We start from the raw sequence: 12,529 nt of genomic DNA, 5'->3' as shown, positions 1-12,529 counted from the left end.
GAGTTACTCCAGTTAGGAGAACGGCGTAGGGGTGTGCTCGTCTAAGTATATGCAGTGGCTACACAGAAAAAATCGTAAATCTTGATCGCTTTTTATTACGGAAAGTAATCCATTGACTTATTAAAGAAAACATTAAATGAACATATAAGAAAGTGTCAGGAAAAATGATCGATTAAATCTATTGAAAAATCATTGTTCAACGATACCATTCGATCTGTAAAAACGCATTTACACAAAACTATTTTTAGTGATATTTTTGATATCGTTTGTTACATTCGGACCCAGTAAATGCGCTAACAGATTGTCACGCTTGCAAGCCTAAACTATGGCCTAAAATAGTTTTCTAAAATAATTCACTCCGAGATAATCTGGCTGCCGAAAATATCATTCAGTCCCATTGTGCTGTGTTACTCCGCTATGATTCAGTTCTCTCCTTTGCGCCATTTACTGACACACTGGCACCTTTACAGAAACGTAAGTCCGGCTGTCTTTCTGTCTGCCGGTTTCATTGACCTCCATTGTCCCATGGCTATTTCTTGTCGCTCGTTGCATACGAACGGGAATCGTCGTTCAGCTATGTAGCCGTCACTGTCTTCGTCTATGTGTGAGTGCGCGTTTGCGTTGGCGTGGCCATCGCACCTTCGTCCTATTCACAAAACCACTATTATTGAAGCCTGTAGTACTAGGTACTGTAAATGAAGCCAGGTGACACTGTAACCGTTACGTCTGAAATTGCTATCCACCGAGAACAGCGGGTGGCAAATGCCGGGACAAAAGCCCACGGATGACAGTGAATAAGTGAACGCAGTTCGCTTTCGACATCGTTTTACTTTTCCAGTCTGTATTAGTTCCTTTCTCTTCATTTTTCTTCTTCTCCTTCCTTGTAGATAGCCTAGTGCTGCCTACTTTTCTGTGACCCTATACTTCCTTCACTGATGTGCCAACTCTCCACGATGGCATTATAATCTTATACAACTCCGGCCGCCATTTCTGTGCTTAAATCATTCAGCCTTCGTTGCTCAATCGCTGGTCCGGTCTCACTTTTGTCCGATGTTTGTACGTGATTATTGTATGTCTGTTCTCACGTTAGGTCACAAAATAAGAGTTTACTGATAAAGTTTAAATTCGTATGAGAGAAAGAAATGCATAAGACAATCAACAATTACAGCGACGTACCGTGCACCTCACTTATATATACATATATATATCTCGTTGATCACGGCGCTATTTCCTTTTGGATGGCATTGTGTAGCGGACTGTATATCTCTTCTTGTCATCCTGTATCTCGATTCCGTACCGTCTGTTTTACGTTACTGATTGCGTCGTTCGATGTCTCTGTTGTCTTTTTTGTCGGCAATTTATCTTAACGGACATGATTTGAGTAAATGCCCCCATCGCTAGTACTATCTTCTGCAGGTACGTCGTTGTTGCCGTTGCCCTCGTAATCAGGGGTGGCATGATCGTGCATAGTTTTTAACCTCTCTCTCGCTTTCTTTACTCTCCTTCGTTGAGTTTTTTTTTCTGTTAAGTTATTTCGCCGCTTCGCGCCATGCTCTTACCGGTCTTACTTCGCAACGGCAGCATCTATATCGTTAACAAACCAATATCCCTTCAATCAAAAACGATGGTACTACTGCTAATGTCATGAGCGTGTGTTCCTGATCCGTTTGTCTATCAGTCGTTTTCTAGTTCAAGTGGTGATGAGCACGTTGGTTTTCATAAGCTACCTTCGTTCGATACGAACTTTATTTACAACACAAAATAATAGAATAGATTATACATTGTGCCACAAGGCTGTGGGTTAGGGGGAAGACCGACAAGGAAGAGTGTCTCTGCGGTGTATCGTATAGAAGACATCGTCGCCAGGCGACTTTAGGCGTAGTAGTAACCACTGTAGGATTGTTTTGGAGGCCTTGTAGTTATAAACTAAACGTTACGAACTATTACTTCTGTTCTTGGCCTTTTCTGACTCTTCGGTTGTGGCAATATCTATCGGACAGTAATATATACCAGTGATGATGTCCTTGACCTCCCTTGCCATCCTCTGCTAGCAATTACTCTAGGGCTTTTTGCCCATGTATTCACTCCCGCTTTTTGCCTTTCCCCTTTCTATCTTTCAGGGGATAAGAGAGGTTTGGCTTAATAAACAGAAGCAGTAAAATATATCACCGTGCGCTCATCCGCTCGCCTCGAGTTATATGGAGTGGTGGCCCTCTGCCTAATTGGTCCACGTTTCGAATTTGGCGCCGTACGCTACATTGTTTTCTTTTATTTATTATCATCATCGGCCTCCTTCGGAATGTCAATGTCTGTTTTTTTCTTTAAATTTTTGCGTTTATTTCAAACGAATATACGAAACATAATGTTGTGCTTTTGGATTTTTTACAGTAGTTTTTCTCATTACATGGGACACACAGCGTGCAACAATGCCACAATCGCTGGTCGATAATAAATGACTTCATGGCATATTCAGGGATAAAAATCTTTAATTGGAAGAAGCAAACAGATCCTTAACTTACCATGCGTTTTAGTCAAGAGCTTATGATTTTGATTTACTAAATGTTCAGTAACAAGCTTTTCTTTTAAAGCAAAGGAAAGTCAAACACCACTGTTACGTGTAGAGCAGACGACCTTAGTCGATTTATCCGACGTGGCGGTTCAAATTCGGCCGTCAAGGTCCTTGCACTATACGTGATTATTACTACAAAGAGCGTACGTCGATTATGTTCTGATCTCAGAAAAATAAGAGTTGATTGATTCTTACATGTAGGAATAAATATATATTTAGGCACCAACGTATGGTCAATGTAGTATTTCGAATTCTACGTGATATTTATATACATATTGTTATATGTGCGGGTAATTTCACTGCTGCTTGTAGGGCGCAGCGATTGATTGGTAGCCCAAAAACCTCAAATAGCTACTCAATAGCGATCCTGAGATCGCTTCGTGGGTACATCGACAGACGAAATGTCTATATTGATTGGTAAGCTAAAAGGCCACAGACGGTGGTAAGTGACAGTAATTCTTTTCTTGGGAATATATTGCACATTAATCAGAGCCCCTGTGACCACAACCAATGCCTCGACGCAGCGTGCCTCACCAACGGTTCTTAACAGCAGCAGTATATATGTGCACATGCACATATACACTGCTATCACTGCCGACTCTCAGCCACCGTAAATATGGCTATGATTGATTACAATGTGTCAATCGCTAGCAACACGCAGAAAGCACCCCAACATTTGTGAAGACATCCAGTGGTAGTGAAATTATGCAGTGTCCTTCACTAATTATCAAGCTAGATGATGGCAATGAATGGTCGATTTAGCCAACAACGGGAAGATTGACAGTATAAAAGTGATCTGACCCCTAACTCAACCTTTACTATGTGAAGCAGGCAACAAAGTTAACGTTATAGTAAATAACTGATGAAATTTACCAACTCACTCGCTGTTATTTGCCTCGCGTTTGTGTCTTGCCAACGTCGCTATTAACTAGATCGTTCAGTGCCCGTATATATGAAGGAGTCTCTACTTAGCCGAACTATATATTGGTTACGTATCATTTGTACCATTGGTGTATATTTTGACACGGTGCCATGGGGCAATTCTTTGGCCTTCGAACTACGCTCAGCGCATTAGTACTAATAGATATTGCTTCCGTAGAAAGACTGGGTTGAACTGAATACATGTCTGCATCGTTTCGTAGTCGAACAAGCTTCTAATCACCGAGAGTCAGTCCAGTGGTGATCCTTTCTTAATCGCCGTACTAAATATTGCAAATACAACAATAAAGTACAGCGGTTGTTCTTACATTTGCTGCTCAGTTCAAGTTATCATAAGGGTAACGTTGCATCGGATAGTTGACCCTCTCCAGCACGTAGCCAAGTATGCCTACGCTCGGTTTCGAACTTAGATCATCTCAGACGTCCAAGTCAGTTATCTCTAGTAGTTCGACATTTGGCCGGGTCGCGTGATGATTGGCAGTCGCTGTCTCTGTGTTACTCAAATGAAAGCGAAGGAACTCGCCGGCATAGTGGTGACACTGGAAAATATCATCATATTCATTATTAGGGTGAAAGCGGTAGCGGTAGCAACAATTACATCATTATCAGTGTCAGAATTTTCTCGTCTCAGAGAGTACAGGCCCAGAATATGGCGCCGCCACACCGCTATGCTTTCTACCGTGACAAATGCCATAACTATGAGCTTGGCATCGTCTATAGAATTTCAGTGAGAAAGGACATCAACGCAGACGAAGATATAATCGTCTTCTGCAAGCGAAAGCAGTTGTTATTGTTTTCGCCTATTTCTAAACAGGGCGTCAGCGATTTTTGACGATTACTGTCAACGGCTGAAAATGGATTTCACCGCTGCACGAAACCCGGCGTCACTTGAAGGCTTCCGCGGATGTCGATATCTACTGAGTACGTCCGTACGATTGAGACCTGAATTCATTTATACAATGGATTTAGACAATAGGTACAGGGAATTTATTAACCACATCGGATGGAAAAAAGCGCCGTAATATACTCGGATATAAAGCCGGAAGGTTGAACGCAACACTGCAGCTGTCGTTTGAACTTAGCTAATAGAAGGCTAGGCGCGTTACTACGTAAAAAAGACTTCGCTCTCCGGAATCGGTATCATCGATGACAACAACAGCCGCGAAAATAGGCAGACAGTTGGCGTTCAGAAAGGAAACGTCTCTAACTTCTGCTTCGTTAAGAACGAATATTTATACAATGGTCGTGAGCATGCAGATATAGCGATACGTCCATCTTAAGGATCTGGAACATTTCTCATTCTTTTCTATATCCGTCATTTTTCCGTCATACTTTTACCGTGTTATGAAGTTAACAAACGATCAATAAGTTGCCATTTGCTAACGGCGTGTATTTTCTTGTGTCATATAGACAGATAGAGGCTCATTTAGATTCTCTAATACCTAGCATATTCGGATTGGCTACAGACATACCGATCACTGTTTGATTGATACGTCCTCATGTGGTTCTAGCAGACTGGACAACAATTCGTTAGCTAGAGCGAAGACATTCGAAGAAGACTCACCTTTTATGTTCAAAGCATAGCTACTAGAAACAATCTGATGCTGGTTGTAGATTTTTTTCTATGAAGTTGTTATTGGCCGTTTGAAATAGTGATCCATTAACGTTCTTCTGGTGTATTATAGATTGCAAGTAGGATAGAAGTTTATACAGCATATGTTTTTGACCTAGGATATTCTACCTAGAGTCGGTTAGCCAACTAATCAACGTGAGCGGATATGGAAGTCGGAGATCCTAGCTAAAATATCACGTATTGGTAGCTCGATAAGATGGTCGGTTGTATATGTACAAATAAAGTCCGAATAGATAACGAAAGGTATGTTGTTTCTTTGTTGTAATTATGATTTTTTTAAGCTCTTTTCGACACTACCAAAAAAGGATCAGCGAGCCACATTTCTGGCGAATACCTCGTCAGATTGAGGAACATATTTTTAGTCAATAGAATGGACTTACGTCCGAAAATGCAGCACGAGTTGCTGTGGCAGCTACCGCTGCTGCTGCTGCTGCTGCTGCTACCGTTGCTGTAGAGCCATCCGACATCATCAGCAGTTCGTTGTTGGGGCTATTACCAGCAATGGTCGCAAAAAGAAGCTCCGAAGACGACGACGATGCCAAAAGAAATAGTGGGCAGCTATTTTCCTGTGTATGGTTGCTCGTTGTAAAAAAAAGCCGGCCGCTTAAGGTAGCAGCAGCAGCAGCAGTAGTAGCTGCGTTTGTTGGCGACGATGGCGATGATTTCCACACGATGAGGCAAGCTGTGTTCTAAATGGCCATTGGTCATGGTGCCGGTTGAGGCCCGGGCAATTGCTCGAAGGCAGGCAGATAAAAATTCAGCGCCTTGCGTTGGCAGGTTCTCTGTTTATTTGATGATGCTGGTGGTAGTAGTTACCAACTCTGGCTTACCGACTGGAGCTATAGCTAACCGTCGTGCTGGTTTCGTCTCATCACGAAAACAACTCCTTCCTTTGCTAGCGGTCGCTGTCTCTGCATGCAGAAGAGCGCTCGTTAAGAGCCACTGCAGGCGCTGAAGAGCCATTGCTTGATCGCTACTCGCGACGAAAACGAGCAGCGAGAAATGCCGCCTTTCCAGGGGGTTGAGACCCGAGGCGTCCAAAATGAAGTGAAATTGAGGTTTCTCTACGGTGGTTAGTGCTACCGCTGCTGGCCTTCAATTTAGTCAATTTGCTGTCGTTTCTGGCGCTGCTTTGGTAAAATTGACGCTGCTTTTGCAGACGATGATGAGAGTGGCAAAAATACTGTGATTTGTTGTAAGGCCTGTTGTGGTCTGCATTGTCTTATAAGCGCGATTACCACTCCTTTGCAACTAAGCATAGAAAAAAATAACAGTACGGTCTCTGTAGAGATTGTAATAGTCACCTTTGTATCTGTTACCCTTATTTTACAAGAAGGCAACCGCTAAACACGAGACTGCTAGTAAAGAGTTGAAATGACATGAAAATACTTCTCCAGCCTATTGGGCGATCGGCGACAAATCGTAAAGCAATATGCGAAGTGTGGTTATGATCTTCCTGTTTGTTGTCAAATTTCGCAAACGTAATTGTCCGTACGCCGTTTAAATCTACTAGACTAGAAATTCTAGATGCTAGATAAACAAGCCTCCTAAATTAAACAAACTCCTAGATTTTTGGAACGAATAAAATGGAGGCACCCTTTATAGGTTCAGGCCTAAAATAGGCATCCAGGTGATTCGGACCTTACTGCTATTCTATTCGGGATAAAAGTAAAAAATTCGGGATATTGAAGTAGCGTTTGCTAACAGAGCTAGTCGTACAACGTACAAATAAGTTATTCCTCTAATGTATGCCACGCCAGATATGTTTATAGAGCCTTGTATTGAATATTGCAGCGTTTGCAATAGGTAAACAGTAAGCATCGTTACTGAAATAGATAGATAAATTTATTATTCGTTACCAGTGCTCGCTGTTATATTGCAATCGCTACTGAAGAAACATTGGCACAGTACACACTCGGTAGCATTTCATAGTTTCAGTTATTATTGTCATTAGTACTATTACTACCATTGCAGTGTTTTTACGTAATTGTTATTTTCGTTTCGGTTTTGGCCTCGTCTTGGACCACCTTGCCCTACCTGTTGCCTCACATCATGCATAAATTTGGTATTGATGTAAACATTTATACGGCCATACCTACACATAAAAATAATATCGATTGGTCACGATGGGATCTAATCCTACGTTCATACTAAACGCCACAAGTCGAAATAGCCACAGCACTGCAGCGTCACTAGCGGCGTGATAAATACAGGAAGCTGTGTATGATACGACGCGGTCCCGCAGTGAAGATAGCCACTTACTTGATTCGGTGCGATACACTGCCACGGACGATGTTTCGTTGGGCGATCATCATCACGAGGAGTGCAGACGGGTCGAGAAAAGCATGTCTATTCGGCCATGTAAATGATTGTTGGGAGCAGACGGTTCTTTGTGTGACTGTGACTGTGATCGTTCAACGCTGTTTTTGTTGATGTCGTGGTCGCTCGGTAGACAACGAGGGCGATATACCGTAGATCATTTTCCTTCGCAGTGGCACACGCACGCACGCATGCATGCAGACACTCGACAACGCAGACAGGTCACAGGTTGTTGTCGTAGCAGCATTCGGGAATCGTGCCTTCTGAAGTTCTTCTCTGCGATTCTCGTCTCGTTCTCTCTTCATTTTGCTCCTCTTCGACTTCTTGTCTTCGTCAACCCTTTCAACTTCTACTACAACTACTGCCTCTACTAGTTCTTCTCTTAAAGATTCTTTTCTCTTTTGTCAACTTGCTTTCTTCAGTCAGACAGACACTAAGTGTCATCATCGAACAACGTCTAAAGAGCAACAACGGTACGGGCAACAGCAACAACAAAAACAAAAACAGCAACAAAGCGACCAGAAACGTAGAGAAGTAGAAATAGCGTTTTTCTTTATCGGCAATCGACAGCAGCACACATAGTGGCAAGGCATCAGCTGCAGCATCGGCGGTGTCAGCTGGAAAAACGTTGTACAACCAGCGTCGACAACATATGATATTTTTCCAATAGCACCAGTGCGCAATCATTTTCCAGCAACATTTCCAATAACAATAAAAACGTTTCGTACGTACCAATGGATGATGCCTTTGCGTATATGAAAAGTGATAATAAGAAAAGGAAAACCAAGACAGGACTGACTTCAACACTAGAATGAGGCGCAGCTGACAAACGCTACTACTGGTCACATAATGCAACAATATGTAATAGAAATAGAAAGAATGATGTCTGCACTATCGCTACAAGAATTGCTACTATATGTAGTTTTCTGAACGGCTGACTGTTCCTGCCTGCCATTTGTTCTCAGCACCTGTCGAAGGTGACGCGAGATGTTAGGCACCGAGGCAAAAATCAGCTACTAGTAGACTCGGTGATAATCGTATTATAGCGGTAACAGAAAAAATCCCAGCACTAGCATCGGCGAAATGATACGACGGGAGCGCTAAAGGAGAGAAATGGGGGGAGGAACCTCCTATGATCAACGGGACTCGTACCTTGGGAGTTTCGTGATAGTATTAGTAACGAATACAGGACGGTCCCAAATCGGCAAAATCGTCTACAGAAATGATATCGACTACGGCATCCTCACGTAAATGCAACTTCCTTCCTCTTTCTTGACCTTTTGTTAGTAGCAGCGCGTGTTCCTCGTAAGCGGTACGACGACTGAACGAACGAATGAGAGATATGTGCATGCTCGAATGCTGACACTGTTTTATCGGCTCTCGAGGCCAGTGTTAGTAGTCATTAAACACGCTGTTGTCATCATTAAAACAGCGGAAGCGGTAACGAGCTAAGACGAAGGAACTGTGCTACGTTCGTGACAGCCAGGCTAGCACAGGCTGACGCCCAAACAGGTGGGCGGCCAAGCACCAAACAAATGCTATCAAAGAGGGGTCAACTGTATTAGAGCAGAAGCAATAATAACGGTAGCAACGGGCCTAGTTGCAATGGTTCCCGGAGAAAAACAAAACAGTACCAACACACTGATTGTTTTTAATATGGAAGGAAATGGAAAACAAAGAAAAACGGGTACATTCCACCTGCTTTCTTGTTCTTTTCCTTAAAGCGGAACCCACCCCACGGTCATTGTCCCATTAATTTCGGCCTTTCTAATGATTTTAATTTTCCTCTGTTTTTAACGTCGATAAATTAAATATTGTACATAATTACCTGGCTGGACATGTCCACAGCTAATCGACAAATTGTACGCGAATTTTTATTATTTGCTATATAATTTGATGTAAGTGCAAGTTAAAGGAAGTAGGCGTATTTTTGCAGTGAAAAGCGAATAAAATTAGTATAAGCGAATCTGCTGGGTGTCCAAAGTGTACTGGAAATAACTTTGCTTATTTTGCCACACATTGACGTTAATCGTCGTACAGGCAAGCCACAGAATTTGGCAGCTGTTGTTGAACTCTGATATGATCTTCTGTTCAGCGTATTAGCGTTGACCGCGAGCGGCAGCAGTCGTGTGCCTGGTACTTATGGTCAACCAGCATTTCTGCTCGACACTTTTCCAAAAAAAAATACATGTTTCAGAAATGGATGCGTAGGTCTTCCCGCGGAGCGTGTCATTGATCGTATCAGCGTTAGGGAAACTATGTTGGCTTTGTTGAGCTTTCCCTATTTGGCGCTCCCACTGCGAATTGATGTAAATGATGCTTTTTTATATCCGATTGGCGGATAGCTGACAGACCGACAGGCGGAATTCAATTGGGGAACAGGAATAATAATAGACCAATTTTACGGTATTTAATATTAGGCCACAACGTGTTAACTGCCCTTCATATAAAATTGCAGGCCGAACTTCTCTGAATTAAATCTAAAGCATAATTGTTAAGTAAAAATTGCTGGTGGAAGACGCGCAGGAGAACTGCACAGGTAAGCCCTTTTGTTTGAGCAATCTAACACTTAAATTTTTATAGAATTTTTCCTGATGAGAACAGAACTTGTGGTGCTTTACGAGAAATTCGTAAATAATCACTATTGCGGACCCTCTAAATACCCATTTCGTCGGGCGGAATGGCCCAGTTAGTAGCGCCCTCTATACACTGGCAGTACTAGTTCCGGCGTGTGTTTAACTCGCGCTAGGGGTCGAAAAACTTTTTTAGTCCCTTACGGTAGTAGCAACCATCGTAATCGTGTGGAAATCAAGTACCCATTCTCACGCATCAAATAACATTTGCATGGTATAAGTAACCATAATAACAAAATACGGGTTAAGATGGCGACTGTAACCATTGCAATACGTCTTGCATATCTCTTCGTCACTGAGGGACATACTCCACTGATGCAAACGACCGAATACCGGTGTAAAAGCTAATATCATATATAGTACTTCACATCGGGGCGTGCTTTTTGCGAGTAATGAAGTGGAACCAGTCTTGTCACAAGTCTACTCCCAGATGATTTCGGCACGACTTAAATCCGTGATGATTCAATACCGAGCGAGTAAAACCTTCGGATACATGTAACAATTTGTTACAAGCGCTTCAATATGTTATACATACATATATATATATATATATATATATATATATATATATATATAGTGATAACTTTTTAAGGAAGGAAATTATTCTCATGCGCATACGCTCCCCAGGCAGGCATACCAATCGTTGCGCTAACATTAAATATAGTACAATAGAATAGAGAGGAAAAAAATGATTTTCTGGAAGCGTAGTTTCCGGGATAGTTTAGTGTGTAACGTATTTTCCTGATAATCTCAGGGACACGTTGAAATCCGGGTTCAAACTCGAGTATAGACCGTTAAGCTTCGTTTCGTGCTGGGAGCCAACCGTCTGATGGAACGTCTAACGGCGATACAGAACATAAAACTCGAAACATAGAGGATTATACTGGACAAACCTTACGCAAAAAAACTGTCGACATTGCACGCCTGGATTGTGCGTTAGCTGTCTGATGGAATTCCAATGAAATCTATTCGTGCGCAGTACAGGTTCTACAGACGAACGTGATAGATGAAACGGAAACCGCTGTCGCACTTCGGTCTTATTCTTCTGCAAGGGGAGACCGAAAAGGCAGTTTAACAAAATGAAGCTTCAAATGGTGACCGATGCCTGCGCGCATTAAGCGTTCCTCTCAGGAGCCCTGTCTACTCTCGAGAACAACGACAGAAAGACGGAACAGGCAGACGACTTTTTGAGTGTTGCTAGATACGCTGGTTTAATTGGCTTCGTTTCTAAGGGAGTCACAAGCTTTGACGAGAAGATGATTGGTTTCCGTTAGTCCGTTTGTGGGGTATGCGAGCAAAGTGGATACAGCCAAGTAATAGGTAGAACCTCATAGGCAATCAGCACATTTCCAAGATTATATAATATCAATTAATTAATAATAATACAAATAAATAAATGATAAAAATAACAAAAGGAACCTGATGCGTTACAAGCTAGTGTTGATGTCTGCAACGGAATCTGGCTTTATTATTTTAGCTATGGTAATTAATGGAAATGATTTCACTTACATTTATCTCACCTAGGCCCATAGAGCATCTCACATGTTTAGGCCTTTGTTATTTTGCGTTATACTACACTTGGTATTTCGACGATTGTAAGGTTCATTTTTGAACACTGTTATTTCGAATTATCTTATTATCGCTTATTATTATATTATTATTGCTGTTCCTATCGATACGTGGATGCGTCATTTACTATGACGTGGCGAAAAAAATCATCTGAACATGGACCATCGATACCGCAAAGCCTTTTTTACGAAAAAAGGGAAGTGTTCATCGCAAAAATGGCCACTTTCACGTATACATGTGAAGGTGGGAAACAGCTACGCGTAGAACTCAAATGATAGGCCCGGTCGTCTGTTTATGCCTGAGTAGGCCATAGGAACATGGTGCTTCGATTCGAGTTCCCATATCGTAACTGAGAGGTGTCAACCGGTTTGCCGTTCCTTGGACTCTTTCAACAGTTTGTGCAAAAGCCGTGGGGCAACGCAGTGATTTGTTAGATGAAGTTAGAGCGCAATTACAAAAGTCGAGTGGTTGTGTCCTTGGCTCTATACGACGAGATAGACAGCGTTACTTTGACTCAGTGCCACACGTATTTTGCCAGGCCACTATAAACCGTCACGTACTTATAAGGAAAGAATTTGAACGCTCTAGTTCTGCTATTTTTTTTTTCATATTCCTCCCCTATCTTCAAGTCCTGTTTCCAGTGTATTGGTGTATTGTGTATATGGACTGCTATCAACGCTCTCTAAAATGACCCAATTATGTGCGCTAGAGACGGCCTTTGTCTCTAGTGGTAAAGCAGATTCCCGAGTGATGACAGTGGGCAAGCGATGTCTGTAAAGAGATCTTAGTGGCCGTCGTTACGCGAGAACCTCCCACAAAAGGAGATATTAAGAGCGCAGGATGTGAAAATGCGGGGGTCCTCTCCAA

General features: G+C 42.3%; 1 protein-coding gene across 12 annotated transcripts in view; it reads left to right on the top strand.

The window, feature by feature from the left end:
• LOC111255315 (uncharacterized) overlaps positions 1-12,529 on the top strand; it is a 138,409-nt gene that overhangs the window by 72,537 nt on the left and 53,343 nt on the right. The window contains exon 2 of one of the 12 annotated variants that reach the window (XM_086991075.1): positions 9,919-9,999. The exons of the other annotated variants lie outside the window; for them this stretch is intronic. The gene's annotated coding sequence lies outside the window, so the exon portion shown is untranslated. The remainder of the gene's footprint in view (positions 1-9,918; positions 10,000-12,529) is intronic. 12 annotated transcript variants of the gene reach the window in all.

This window comes from Varroa destructor, unplaced genomic scaffold, assembly GCF_002443255.2.
Source record: "Varroa destructor unplaced genomic scaffold, Vdes_3.0 BEIS01000001.1, whole genome shotgun sequence".
NCBI classification, from domain to species: Eukaryota; Metazoa; Arthropoda; class Arachnida; order Mesostigmata; family Varroidae; genus Varroa; species Varroa destructor.
Note: the sequence above shows the minus strand (reverse complement) of the source record. Positions and strands in the feature narration are given on the sequence as shown.